Below are 15,844 nucleotides of genomic sequence, written 5' to 3' on the forward strand. Positions count from 1 at the left end.
AGTGGAGGGTACATAAGATTCGGCCTGACCGAACTTACGGCCACATATACTTGTTTTTTTTTTTAATATTTTCTCAGATACTATATAGGGTACCAAATAGCTATAAAAATCAATAACTTTACATTGATATAAATATTGATCTTATATGAAAGATTAAACAACCTTAATGTTAGGACACTCAATTTACACGATATTAACGCAATTCTTTTAATATAAGTTTCTTAAAATAGTTTCTGAATATGAATTTAGTCTTCTTCGTTGCTGGGTTTATGATTTCACATTTCACAAATATTTTTCATTATAGGATATTTATCTTATTTATCTTATAGAATGGTACAATTTCGTAACAACTTCCATAATCCTTTAAATTATATTGAAATATGTGATTTAGCAGACGCCAATATTGATGTAAGATAAGAATTTGTTTGTGTTCCTGTCGACCACACAACAAAATCCAAATTAAAACTATTTTATATATAAGCAAAGGACATAACCTAAACAAGGTTGTCCATTGGTTTATTTGTGGGTTCTTGTGTGTGAACATATTCTTTGCTCTGCTATATGCTAACATAGATTTAACATATGTGTAAAGTTAATATTTATACAGATTCTATTATACGGAGTTTAACTTTTGAGCAGACACTTAACAAATATCCTTTTGGAAATGCTTCAATAACATTGAATGCAAGAGCAATGGTGAACCAAAGTAACCCAAAATAACTTGACATTATCCCTTCCATGTTAGTTCACATTTGCATTGCTAATGTATTATCTACAACACTAATATTGTCAGTATACAGTATGTCAAGAAAGTGTTTTGACAATAGGATAAAAATTATGTTTTGTTCCAAAATTAAATATAATGAAATTTAAACAAAAAAAACCAAACATTTTATTCAATTTTTTATTCAACTATTTATTTATTATTATATTTTATTTTATTATTTATTATTTATTTTATTTAGGTTTTGTTATCTGGATTCATTACTACCACCATTTCTAATACAGTACTTTGAGGGTTTGTCAGGACTTGTGCTAAATTTTAATGACCCCCATAATTTTTGATCTGTTTGTCTTAGTTCTATATATATATCTAACCAAACTCCTAGAGACATTTTGATGGCGTTCGTAATTCTAACATAACGGTCATAGTCATATCGGGAAAACGATCACGTGCTACTGCTTCCAAGCAAAAAAAAGCGTCGCCAAAAAAGTAGTGAAAATGGTAATTTTGGATCCGGAATTGGTTCAAAATTGACGCAGAAGCGATGAATTTAACATGGGCTTGCCATAGGATGTATGTCCACCATTTAAATAGACGTTGCACTGAATTTGCCTCACTTCTTAAGGTTTGATCCGAATTCAGTGTTTTGGATGTGAATTAGGTTAGGTTAGGTGGCAGCCCGATGTATCAGGCTCACTTAGACTATTCAGTCCATTGTGATACCACATTGGTGAACTTCTCTCTTATCACTGAGTGCTGCCCGATTCCATGTTAAGCTCAATGTCCGAACGGCGTTCCACATTGCAGTGAAACCACTTAGAGAAGCTTTGAAACCCTCAGAAATGTCACCAGCATTACTGAGGTGGGATAATCCACCGCTGAAAAACTTTTTGGTGTTCGATCGAAGCAGGAACCGAACTCACGACCTTGTGTATGCAAGGCGGGCATGTTAACCATTGCACAACGGTGGCTCCCAAAATTTTGTAATATTTTGCCAAATAAATAATTTTTATAATTTTTTATGCATTCTAACGATTGTCTGCTACGTTTGACCTCAAATATTTTCAAAAATATGCACTTTTTTGTAGATTCAATTTAACATTTTTCACCAAAATTTTAATAATTTGTACTATTAATTTAATTAATAAATTCTTACTCTTTTTTAACAAACAAAAAAAGTTAAAGTTGCCCATTAAAAATATGAAAAAGCGGGTTATAAAAAATTGTATTAAAAGAACTTCCTGTGTACTTAAAATAGAGAACATCTTTGGGAGAACATTTTCGGAAGTGCTTTTAAAGTTGTGCCTTAGGAACATCTTCCAAATTTTTTTATGGGTGCTTCAGCAAATGATTGGGAACAATGATTGATGCGAAATCTGACCAAGCTTGGAAAACAAAGTCGCGAATTTGTTAACGACACTGAGTTGCTGGAAACAAGAAAGGGTACGATGGAAAACGAGGTGGAGCACAATATGCTGAAAATTGGCTTATGTCGATATAAGATAGGGGAAACTATGTCTATATATATCTGTATCTATCTATATATATTCAAAGTATGTTTGTTTATTTGTTTGTATGTTCCGGGTAAGCTCGGGAACGGCTGAACCGATTTACTTGAAACTTTCAGAGATCGTAGGGGGCGCTCATGGGATGAAAATAGGGCACATAATTTTTTGATACTTGGTCGCGGAGGGGGACCTCCCTTTTGTCTGAGTTTTTGAAAATTGGACCAAAGTTGACCGATTTGCTTGAAGTTTTCATTGAAGGTTGGGGTTGGCATCTACACTGTTAGAAAAATATGTTTTTCATATGTTCCGATATAAACAAAATGTGTTTCGGGCACAATTTTTAATCACAATATATTTAAGAGCAAACATGTAATGTTCCTAAACTAACACTAAATGTTTGGGACACATATGTTAATATGTTAGAATTTATTATGTTTGGGGCATGAATGTTTCATAAAAATAATATGTGTGAATGTAAACATATATAAATTTACAAATTTCGAGTAAACATATATATGTTGTGATATTTCATTCAGAGAGCGACAGAGAGAGAGTTAGTATAGATGAGTTTAACATGGAATCGGGCAGCACTCAGTGATAAGAGAGAAGTTCACCACTGTGGTATCACAATGGACTGAATAGTCTAAGTGAGCCTGATACATCGGGCTGCCACATAACCTAACCTAACCTAGTATAGAGAAAGAAATAGAGATGGAAACCGGGAGAGTTGACGAAAGATATCAACATAACACAGCGAAAGAATCAAAAGAGAACAATTTCTGTGAAACCGCTTGTATGTTGTTTCGGAAAACTGTTTTATGATAAGGCCAAACATTTGATATGCTTAAGTCTAAAAATTATTTAATTTGAATAAAGAGAATAGACATTCGGAATCAAGAAAATATACATTTGAAAAACAAACAGCATATGTTTTCGCCTTGAGAGCAGCATTTTATGTATGTGTGGACATGTGTTTTGTTTATCATTTTGGCATTATGGGCACAATTTTTTTCTTGGTTCGTTAAAAGAAATCAAGGGTCTTCATAAAAATAACGAAAGGGCACTATACTCTTTTTAGAGTTGGGACAGTAAAATAAAATAAGGAGGAAATAGTGAAAAATTACACAGTAAAATGTATAAAAACAAAGTTTAGTTCCTCTTTATTAATAAGTAGTCCACGAGGAGTTGACGGACACCTTCAAATATAAAAGCGGGCATTAAGTTCGAGTTTTGCAGCTAAAACAATTTAAAAAGTTTTTTTCTTTAAAATGAATTATTAAAGAAAAACAAAGACAGTTTTTTGTTACAAAATTGTTACTTTTGCAATAAAAAAAATAATATTTTATCCAAAAATCAGTCAATTTCGTTTATATCAAGCACTGTTACTGACTATAAATCTTTAATAACCCACATTTCGAAGTTTTATTATAAAAATTTAATATAGTATAAATATAAATGTGTAAATTAAAAAAAAAAAAAAGTGTTCGGTCGGAGCAGGAATTGAACCCACGACCCTTTGCATGCAAGGCAGACATGCTAACCACTGCTCCACGTGGCAAACAAATGTATGTTTCTGTTAAATATTGTTATGTTTGCATAGGCTCGTGGGCGCTGCAAACTATGCTATATAAATGTAACTTATAACGATAATTATTTACTGGTGACTATAACAGCTACATAGCCCAGTGGATAGTGTGTTGGCTTACAAACTGTATGGTCCTCGGTTCGATTCTCCGTGCAGGCGAAAGGTAAAATTTAAAAAATTTATAAAAGTGAATAATTTCTTCAACATTATTTGTATTACAGAAAAAGGTGACAAGAACTAAAAAATTTCGTGGAAGTGAAAATTACGAGTATGTTAGGGAATGAGCACAATCGTCTTTGTGAAAAATTCTTCCAAGCATATACTATTTTTGGGCTCAAAATGCTTCCAAACATATAATATGTTCACATAAAACAAACATATTAATATTTCGGCAGTATCCAATAATATATGTGCTTCCTGCAAAATATGTTTGGAACATATGTTAAAGAAGCGAGTTTTTTTGAGGGTGTAGACAAAGATCCGCTACTTTATTTTTCAATAATAGGTCTGAGATTTACAGATAACAGGCTGAACCGATTTACTTGAAACTTTCAGAGATCGTAGGGGGCGCTCATGGGGTGAAAATAGGGCACATAATTTTTTGATACTTGGTCGCGGAGGGGGACCTCCCTTTTGTCTGAGTTTTTGAAAATTGGACCAAAGTTGACCGATTTGCTTGAAGTTTTCATTGAAGGTTGGGGTTGGCATCTAGACAAAGATCCGCTACTTTATTTTTCAATATTTGGTCTGAGATTTACAGATAATATGCGATGAGATTATAAAATTAATATGGGGTACCTGATGTGTTCATATGTGGAAGGGGAGGGGGACCTCCCCTTTGCCACAATTATTGAAAAGTGGATCAAAGTTGATCTATTTGCTAAAAATTTTCATTGAAGGTTGGGGTTGGCCCCTAGACAAAGATCCGCTACTTTATTTTCCGATATTTGGTCGCGGAGGGGGCCCTAAAGGGTGATACGGTCAAAATTTGTTCAATATAAACTTGACGTATTTCTTTCAATTTTGCATTTAAAAAACCTGAACACCCCTCATTTTGAAGGTTTGTGTATGTAGAATGTTGCTCCTATTTTGATTTTGGAATTCACTCTTCAGTTGTCAAAATGCCGTCCAAGGAAGAAGAGCAGCGTATCAAAATTTTGCTCGCGCATCGCGAAAATCCGAGCTACTCGCACGCAAAGCTGGCAAAATCGCTAAAAGTTGCCAAATCAACAGTTACAAATGTAATTAAAGTGTTTGGTGAACGTTTGTCGACAGCCAGGAAGTCTGGATCGGGGGAAATCGGAAGCCGCTGAGACGACAAAGAGAGTTGCCGGTAGTTTCAAGCGAACTAACCTCTCTCTCCGAGATGGCGCAAATAAGCTGGGTGTATCGTCTACAACCGTGCATCGAGCCAAAAAACGAGCCGGACTATCGACTTACAAGAAGGTAGTGACTCCAAATCGCGATGATAAATAAAAGACGACGGCCAAAGCGCGATCCCGGAGGCTGTACACGACGATGCTGACGAAGTTTGACTGCGTGGTAATGGACGACGAAACCTACGTCAAAGCCGACTACAAGCAGCTTCCGGGACAGGAGTTTTATACGGCAAAAGGAAGGGGAAAGGTAGCAGATATTTTCAAGCACATAAAACTGTCAAAGTTCGCAAAAAAATATCTGGTTTGGCAAGCCATCTGTACCTGTGGCTTGAAAAGCAGCATTTTCATAGCTTCCGGGACTGTCAACCAAGAAATTTACGTGAAAGAGTGTTTGAATAAACGTCTGCTGCCTTTCCTGAAGAAACACGGTTGTTCCGTACTGTTTTGGCTGCATTTGGCATCTTGCCATTACGGTAAAAAGGCCATGGAGTGGTACGCCGCCAACAACGTGCAGGTGGTTCCCAAGGACAAGAACCCTCCCAACACGCCAGAGCTCCGCCCAATTGAGAAATACTGGGCTATTGTCAAGCGGAACCTAAAGCAGACCAAAAAACTGCTAAGGACGAGCAGCAGTTCAAGGCAAACTGGCTTTCTGCGGCGAAGAAGGTGGACAAGGTGGCTGTACAAAATCTGATGGCAGGTGTCAAGCGTGAGGCCTAACTGAATATTTTTCCTGAATTTTATACTAATTGAACTTGAAAAAGAAATTTAATTTGATTTTTTAAATAAACGATTTCACCGATTTACACGTGTTTACACGTGTTTTCCCTTCCGACTTTTTGAAACTTGGAACAAAATTATCCGATTTGCTTGAAATTTTTAGGGAGGGCTGAAGGGGGGGCGTCTAAACAAATAACTGCTACTTTATTTTTCGATATTTTGGTAGGGGTGGGTGGCCTCTTCTTTGCCCGACTTTTTTAAAGTACAGTGAAAACAAAACTAAATCCTCCGACTGACATTTTATGGAAAAACTGGGCGAGGTTATGAAATTTATATCAGGTTATTAATATTTTTTTATTTGGTCGGGGAAAAATAAAAGGGCATAATGAGACATGGGCAGAGGTGCCGCCCCTTGCCCCCCTTTTTCAAAATTGGGCTTATAATTTGCTGGACATTTTCCGGAAAGTTTATACAAGATACGCTACATAACTTTTCGATATTTGGTCAGGAAGGGGGGACCTCCTCTAAAACTGAAAAAGTTAAAATTCTCAAGTTTTCTTGAAATTTACAAAGGCTTTGGGGGAAGGTTATGAAATCAATATGGTGTATGGTGTTGTTTGGGTATTTAGTCGGGGATGGAACCTTCTCCTTGCCCCACACTTGAAGGAAAGTTTCTAGATTTACTTGGAATTTTCAGGGAAGGTTAAGGGTGCTATCCACTTCGCTGTTTGTCGATATTTTTATCGGGTCCCTTAAAAACAATTAGCAAAATTTAACCTTCTCAGATTTACTTGACATTTACAGGGAATGTGGGAGGAGCTAATTAAATTAATACAGGGTACACGATTGTTCGATATCTGGTTGGGGAAGGGCAATAGTGAAATAAACTTTGTCGATTTACTTGGAATTTATAGGGACCGTTTGGTAGTTTGTGAAATTAACATAGTGTACGTGATTTTCCGATATCATGTCGGGGTGGGCATTTGTATGCACAGAAAAAAATTTCCGTAGTAAAACTAACGCTAAATTTAACTAATTTTTATTGGAAAAAAATTTTTTGCTTGTAGTTAAATTTTATTATTTTTATCGAAATTTTCCACAGCTTATTGAAATCTTACTTTTTTTAAGTATGTCTCAAAAATTTTATGAACTAAACGTGAGTATAAAGTTCAATGACCGTACACATAAGTTCAATATGAATTAAAACAAATGAAAATTTTCGTACGATTCCCAAAAATAGTAAGAATGAACAACTGTATGTTTAAAATGGTCATGATGTGGCGCCAATGATTTTCTTCTTTACTTTTAGTTCATTTTTTCTTCTATGAGATGATGTAATTTCGTGAGCTGCAGTTAAAAAGTACAACAGGGCATTAATTTCCTGGTTATAACAACGCTTTGTGGAAATCTCAAAATGTGGAGTAAAATTTAGTTCAATTTTCGTGCGTGGTAGTTCATTCTTCCTATAAAACAGTTCACTTTTTTTCGGTGTGTGTTCTGTTTAAATTTCTTTGCCATGATTACACGAAGTAAATGTTTGACTTCTCTTTTCTACTCTCATATTGTAACACCTACAGCAATTGAAACTTGAGTTTTAAATATATTTCCAGAGTGCTTTCAGTATCGAATTTGTTCTATACTTTACAACAAATAATTTATGGTCACGTACACTCCACAAGTGAAATCCTTTAATACGGATGCCTTCAATGGCTTCTTACATTGTCGAAGAACCACAAATTATTGCTGTCAATGTAGCATTTAAATTAATGTCCTTTTTAGTCACCATCATCATCGACATTCCAAGAACTATGAAAACCGCCTACAAGCTATTAAATATCCTGAAAGGAGTTGAGACACAACTACCCAATGGCACAGATGCACATCTCAAGAAAATCGCCCACTCCCTCCCGCATTAATGTGTATGGACTTAATTTGTTCGTTTGAGATTTTGCAATGGTAAATGGAACGAATATGCTGTTTCATTGGAGAACTTTTCAATAAACGAATACAAATTCATTGGTTTTATGTTAATGACACGGTGTCATTGTAGGCGTCATTACTTGTACAATAACACATTTAATGGCTCTCTTAATGGCAATTTATAGAACATCAATATATTTAAATTGTGGACTTAATGTGAAATATCATGCCATATTAATTTGATATGTCTGCGTATTATGACCGACCCAGAAATATTCAATTTGTTTTTTTCTTTCTTTCTTTCACAAATTTGGAAATATTCTAGCAATCTTATGTGAACACCAATGACACGAATGTGTTCATATGAGGACATGTACATATGTGAAAGGTTCAATTTAACTTTTCGGGTTTTCCATTTCGATTTCCCATTCATGAAAAAAATTTGTGTTTTCTTTTTAAGTTTGTCAATAAACCGCAGACTTTGAACAGGAAACAAATCACAAGTAGAACTTTTATTTTCAATACATAAGACTTGTTGTCTTTTAAAGTACTGGGTAGCCAAACACGAAATGAAATGAAATTTGCTATAGAAATAAAATTTGACAAAATTTTCTAATAAAAATGAAATGAAAATTTTCTATAAAAATGAAATTTTGACAAAATTTTCTATAGAAATAAAATTTTCACATTTTCTATAAAAATAAAACTTTGACAAAATCTTCTATAGAAATGAAATTTTGACAAAAGTTTATATAGAAATAAAATTTTGACAAAATTTTCTGTAAAAATTAAATTTTGACAACATTTTCTTTAGAAATGAAATTTTGACAAAATTTTCTATAAAAATTAAATTTTGACAAAATTTTCTAAAAAAAAATAAATTTTGACAAAATTTTCTATAGAAATAAAATTTTGACAAAATTTTCTATAGAAATAATATTTCACAAAATTTTCTATAGCAATAAAACTTTGACAAAATTTTCTATAAAAATAAAATTTTGACAAAATGTTCTATTGAAATAAAATTTTGACAAAGTTTTCTATAGAAATAAAATTTTGGCAAAATGTTCTATAGAAACAAAATTTTGAACATTTAGAAATTAAATTTTAACAAAATTTTCTATAAAAATAAAATTTTGATAAAATGTTCTATAAAATAAAATTTTGACAAAATTTTCTATAGAAATAAAATTTTTACAAAATTTTCTATAGAAATAAAATTTTGACCAAATTTTCTATAGAAATAAAATTTTGACAAAATGTTCTATAGAAATAAAATTTTGACCAAATTTTCTAAAGAAAAAAAAAAATTTTGTCAAATTTTTCTATTGAAATTAAATTTTAACAAAATTTCCTATAAAAATAAAATTTTGACAAAATGTTCTATAGAAATAAAATTTTGACAAATTTTTTATTGAAAAAAATTACAACATTTTCTATACAAATATCATTTTGACAAAATTTTCTATAGAAATAAAATTCTGAGAAAATTGTCAATGGAAATAAACTTGGTTACAAAGTTTTCAATTGAAATAAAATTTTGACAAAATTTTCTATAGAAATACAATTTTGACAAATTTTCAATTGAAAAAAATGACAAAATTTTCAATACAAATAAAATTTTGACAAAATTTTCTATAGAAATAAAATTCTGAAAAAAATGTCAATGGAAATAAAATTGGTTACAAAGTTTTCCATTGAAATAAAATTTTGACAAAATTTTGTATAGAAATACAATTTTGACAAAATTTTCTATAGAAATACAATTTTGACAAAATTTTCTATCGAAATAAAATTTTGACAAAATTGTCTATAGAAATAAAATTTTGACAAAATGTTCTATATAAATAAAATTTTGACAAAATTTTCTATAGAAATAAAATTTTGACAAAATTTTCTATAGAAATAAAATTTTGACAAAATTTTCTATAGAAATAAAGTTTTGACAAAATTTTCTATAGAAATAAAATTTTGACAAAATTTTCTATAAAAATAAAATTTTGGCAAAATTATTTTTCATAGAAATAAAATTTTGACAAAATTGTCTATAGAAATAAAATTTTGACAACATTTTCTATAGAAATAAAATTTTGACAAAATTTCCTATAGAAATAAAATTTTGACAAATTTTCTATTGAAAAAAAATGATAACATTTTCTATACAAATAAAATTTTGACAAAATTTTCTATAGAAATACAATTTTGACAATATTTTCTATTGAAATAAAATGTTGACCAAATTTTCTAAAAAAATTAAATTTTGTCAAAGTTTTCTATTGAAATAAAATTTTGACAAAATTTTCTATAAAAATAAAATTTTTACAAAATTTTCTAAAGAAAATAAATTTTGATAAAATTTTCTATGGAAATAAAATTTCGACGTAATTTTCTATAGAAATGAAATTTCGACATAATTTTTAATAGAAATAAGATTTTAATTAAATTTGTTATAGAAGTAAAAAGTAAGAAAAATTCTTTTGGAAATAAAATTTTAACAAAGTTTTCTATAGAAATAAAATTTTAACAAAATTTTCTATAAGAATGGAATTTTGACAAAATTTTCTATAGAATTAAAATTTTAACAAAATTTTCTATAGAAATAAAATTTTACTTAAATTTCTATAAAATTAATATTTCGACATAATTTTCTATAAAATCAAGTAAGGAAAGTCTAAAATCGGGCGGGGCCGACTATATTATACCCTGCACCACTTTGTAGATCTAAATTTTCGATACCATATCACATCCGTCAAATATGTTGGGGGACTATATATAAATATTTGTCACAAATACATGCATTTAAATATCACTCGATCTGGACAGAATTTGATAGACTTCTACAAAATCTATAGACTCAAAATTTAAGTCGGCTAATGCACTAAGGTGGAACACAATTTTAGTAAAAAAAAAATATGGGAAACATTTAAATCCGAAGCAATTTTAAGGAAACTTCGCAAAAGTTTATTTATGGTTTATCGCTCGATATATATGCATTAGAAGTTTAGGAAAATTAGAGTAATTTTTACAACTTTTCGACTAAGCAGTGGCGATTTTACAAGGAAAATGTTGGTATTTTGACCATTTGTGTCGAAATCAGAAAAACATATATATGGAGCTATATCTAAATCTGAACCGATTTCAACCAAATTTGGCACTCATAGCTACAATGCTAATTCTACTCCCTGTGCAAAATTTCAACTAAATCGGAGTTAAAAATTGGCCTCTGTGGTCATATGAGTGTAGATCGGGCGAAAGCTATATATGGGAGCTTTATCTAAATCTGAACCGATTTCAACCAAATTTGGCACGCATAGCAACAATGCTAATTCTACTCCCTGTGCAAAATTTCAACCAAATTCGGTCAAAAATCTGGCTTCTGGGACCATATAAGTCCATTTCGGCCAAAGATATATATGGGAGCTACATCTAAATCTGAACCGATTTCAATCAAATTTTGCACACTTGACTATACGACTAAGTGTTATGTTTGTACAAAATTTCAAGCAAATCGGTATAAAACTCTGGCTGCTGGGTCCATATTAGTGCATATCGGGCGAAAGATATATATGGGAGCTATATCTAAATCTGAACCGATTTCTTCCAAAATCAATAGGGTTCTATTCTGACCCAAATTAGGAACATGTGCCAAATTAGAATGCGATTGGACTTAAATTGCGACCTAGACTTTGATCACAAAAATGTGTTCACAGACAGACGGACGGACATGGTTATATCGACTCAGGGACCCACCCTGAGCATTATTGCCAAAGACACCATGTGTCTATCTCGTCTCCTTCTGGGTGTTACAAACATATGCACTAACTTATAATACCCTGTTCCACAGTGTGGCGCAGGGTATAAAAAAATTTTGACAAAATTTTCTATAGAAATAAAATTTTGAAAAAATTTTCTATAGAAATAAAATTTTGACTAATTTTTCCGTAGATGTAAAATTCTGTCAATACTTTTTTATAGGAGTAAAATTTTGGCAAAATTGTCTATAGCAATAAAATGTTGACAACATTTTCGATGGCGATGAAATTTACTATAATGTCTATAAATGTCTTTAGTCGATACAATTTATGCTAGAGGGTAAGATTCAGTCTTTCCGAAATTTCGTTGGTTTTTTAATCTTAGCTGGCTCATTTTAATAAAATTGACTATGTGTGACCGTTGAAAATTATACCACTATTTGGACACTAAGATTTTTTTTGGCTCTTCTGCCGTTTGCTCTTAATAAATCTCAATTTTGAAAATGCTAATTCTAGCCGGAATCAATTTATTTGGGTATGGTTATCACATACTTGATAAACGGCATATTTTATATTGTCCTCTTATTTTTCCATCGCGCAAAGGATAAAAATCATATTTACTCTAGCAACATGCGAATGTGTGAAATGCAATTTTTCTGCAATATTTTTTGATTATTTCCATTTGTATGTTAGTATACCGCATGAAATTCAATGGTTGGTTGGATCCTTTAATTTCCTAGTCCATATGCCCATGTGAATGTTGCTGATGTCTAGTTGATGTCCGCTTGTCTACTATTCCGTGTGTTTGCTTTCTAAAACGAGTGCATCAACATTTCAATTGCAATCGCAAACATTTCATTAAACATCTGTCGCCTGTAAATATCACCATTGATGTTAAATGTTTGCACTTCATGGTGATTCCCCCTTATGGGATTGGGATCTCTATGGCATATCAAATGAGATATGAGGGAGATGGTGATGATGCAATGGTAGAATATTGTGACAACCGTATGATTTGCACACAAAGATTTAATGAAATGACCAGAAAATGTGATGATATTTTGACCACTAGTTTACCTTAATTTTTCATTTTCTCTATTGAATTGTGAGAATCTAATGGGAAATTGAATATTTTAAAATGACAAGTCGTGAGATAAATCCACAAATGCTATCAGCTATTCATATCGCTTATTTAAGAAATTCATCAAAGTCGAGCATTGCGTATTAATTTCTAAGGCTTTAATTTTACATAGAATCTTGATGCTGGGGACAAGAGAGTTTAAAATCTGGCAAATGTAAAAAAAACCATGGCCGAAAGAGAATTTTCTCTAACGAGTTGAACAGAGAAGTTTGGTAAATTGGAAGTGGCAGAAATCTTGACTCAGCATTATAAATTTACTACAGCAACGAATTTACGGCTTAAGTGTAATATGCACACATTTCTGGGAATAAAGGTGATTTAAATTATCATACCGATGATTCCAAATTGGTGGTAAATGTTTGTGTCTACTCAAAATAACCGATCCGGTTGAAATCTGATACGTGGTATTAGTATATGGTCTCTAACAACCATGCAACAATTGGTCCATATCGGCTCATAATTATATATAGTCCCCATATAAACCGATCCCAAGATTTGACTTCCAGAGCCTCGTGGAGGAGCAAAATTCATCCAATCTGGCTGAAATTTGGTACATAGTGTTAGTATATGGCCTCTAACCAATATGCAAAAATTGGTCCATATCGGCCCCATATAAACCGATCCCCAGATGTGACTTGCGGATCCTCTCAGAGAAGCAAATTTCATCCGATCCGGCTGAAATTTGCAACGTGGTATTAGTATATGGTTTCTAACAACCATGCGAAAATTGGTCGATATCGGTCCATAATTATATATAGCCCCCATACAAACCGATCCCCAGATTTGAACTCCGGAGCCTCTTGGAGGAGCAAAATTTATCCGATCCGGTTGAAATTTGGTACTTGGTGTTATTATATGGTCTTTAACAATCATGCAGAAATTGGTCCATATCGGTTCAAAATTATATATAGCCCCCATACAAACCGATCCCCAGATTTGACCTCCAGAGCCTCTTGGAGGAGCAAAATACATCCGATCCGGTTGCAATTTGATACATGGCGTTAGTATATGGTCTCTAACAACCATGCAAAAATTGGTCCATATCGGTTCAAAATTATATATAGCCTCCATATACACCGATCTCCAGATTTGACCTCCAGATCTTCTTGGAGGAGCAAAATTCATCCGATCCGTTTGAAATTTGATACGTAGTGTTAGTATATGGTCTCTAACAACCATGCAAAAATTGGTCCATATCGGTGCATAATTATAGATAGCCCCCATATATAAACCGATCCCCAGATTTGACCTCCGGAACCTCTTGGAAGAGCAAAATTCATCCCATTCGGTTGAAATTTGGTACACGGCACTAGTATATGGCCGCTACTAGCCATGCATCAATTGGTCCATATCAGAGAATGAAGCCGCCGAGTCGCGCCGCCGATTTTAGCCGCCGCCGACCCGTTTTTAGCATTCGACGCCGCCGCCGAATATGTCGACTCATCTCGACTCAAATTTAGCCGCCAATTAATCTAAAATATTGATTTATATCAGAAAAATTTAATAATATTTGTTATAGTTTTTGCCTAAATTTTGAACTTTCCACTTTCAATCAATTAGTATTAAGTTGCTATAATAGTTTTACAAAAATTTAGCTCAAAAAATTTGAATGAAATGTAAATTTGATTGTAAGATTGGTTGTACAACTAATCTCATTACAATTCGGAAAACTTCAAATTGATTTTATAATAGATAATTTTGCGCCGCCGAACAAACAATTTTTTATCGGCTTAGCCGTCAAGCCGCCGCCGCCGGAGTCAAAAATTTAGTGTTAGCCGCCGCCGACAAAAATGGGTCGGCTTCATTCTCTGGTCCATATCGGTCAATAATTATATATAGCCGATCCCCAATCACACAAAAATTGGTCCATATCGCCAAAAATAATCTACCAAATTTTATTTCCATAGAAAATTTTGTCAAAATTTTATTTCTATAGAAAATTTTGTCAAACTGGCTTTTTTATACCCACCACCATATTATGGTGACGGGGGTATAATAAGTTTGTCATTCCGTTTGTAACACATCGAAATATCGATTTCCGACTATATAAAGTATATATATTCCTGATCAGGGAGAAATTCTAAGACGATATAAGCATTTCCGTCTGTCTGTTGTAATCACGCTACAATTATGGCGCTATCGTCCTGAAATTTGGCACAGATTCGTCTTTTGTTTGCAGGCAGGTCAAGTTCGAAGATGGGCTATATCGGTCCCAGGTTTGATATAGTCCCCATATAGACCGACCTCCCGATTTAGGGTCTTGGCTTATAAAAAATGTAGTTTTTATCCAATTTGCCTGAAATTCGAAATCAAGAGGTATTTTGAGACCATCAAAAAGTGTACCGAAAATGGTGCCTATGGGTCCATGTTTTGGGATAACGCCCATATGGACCGATTTCCCGATTTTTCTTCTTGGTCGTCTAGAAAGTGTATTTTCTATCCGATTTGCCTGAAATTTGAAATCTAGAGGTATTCTAGGACCATAAAGAGGTGCGCCGAAAATAGAGTGTATCGGTCCATGTTTTGATATAGCCCCCATATAGACCGATCTCCCGATTTTACTTCTTGGGCATCTATAATCCGTAGTTTTAATCCAATTGACCTGAAATTTAAAATCTAGAGGTACTCTAGGATCCTAGAGACGTATACCGAAAATGGTGAGTACCGGTCCATGTTTTGATATAGCGGCCACAGAGACCCGATCTCCCGATTTTACTTCTTGGGCATCTATAATCCGTAGTTTCAATCGAATTTACCTGAAATTTGAAATCTAGAGGTACTCTAGGATCCTTAAGACGTATACCGAAAATGGTGAGTACCGGTCCATGTTTTGATATAGCGGCCATAGAGACCCGATCTCCCGATTTTACTTCTTGGGCATCTATAATCCGTAGTTTCAATCCAATTTACCTGAAATTTTAAATCTAGAGGTACTCTAGGATCCTAGAGACGTATACCGAAAATGGTGAGTACCGGTCCATGTTTTGATATAGCCCCCATATAGACCGATCTCCCGATTTTACTTCTTGGTCTTTTAGAATCCGTAATTTTTACCCAATTTGCCTCAAATCGGAAATCTAGAGGTATTCTAGGACCTAAAAGAGGTGTGTCGAAA

General features: G+C 33.1%; 1 protein-coding gene across 1 annotated transcript in view; it reads right to left on the bottom strand.

Moving 5' to 3' along the window:
• LOC142233256 (uncharacterized) overlaps positions 1-15,844 on the bottom strand; it is a 91,957-nt gene that overhangs the window by 53,482 nt on the left and 22,631 nt on the right. The window lies entirely within an intron of this gene.

This window comes from Haematobia irritans, chromosome 1, assembly GCF_050003625.1.
Source record: "Haematobia irritans isolate KBUSLIRL chromosome 1, ASM5000362v1, whole genome shotgun sequence".
Lineage (NCBI taxonomy): Eukaryota > Metazoa > Arthropoda > Insecta > Diptera > Muscidae > Haematobia > Haematobia irritans.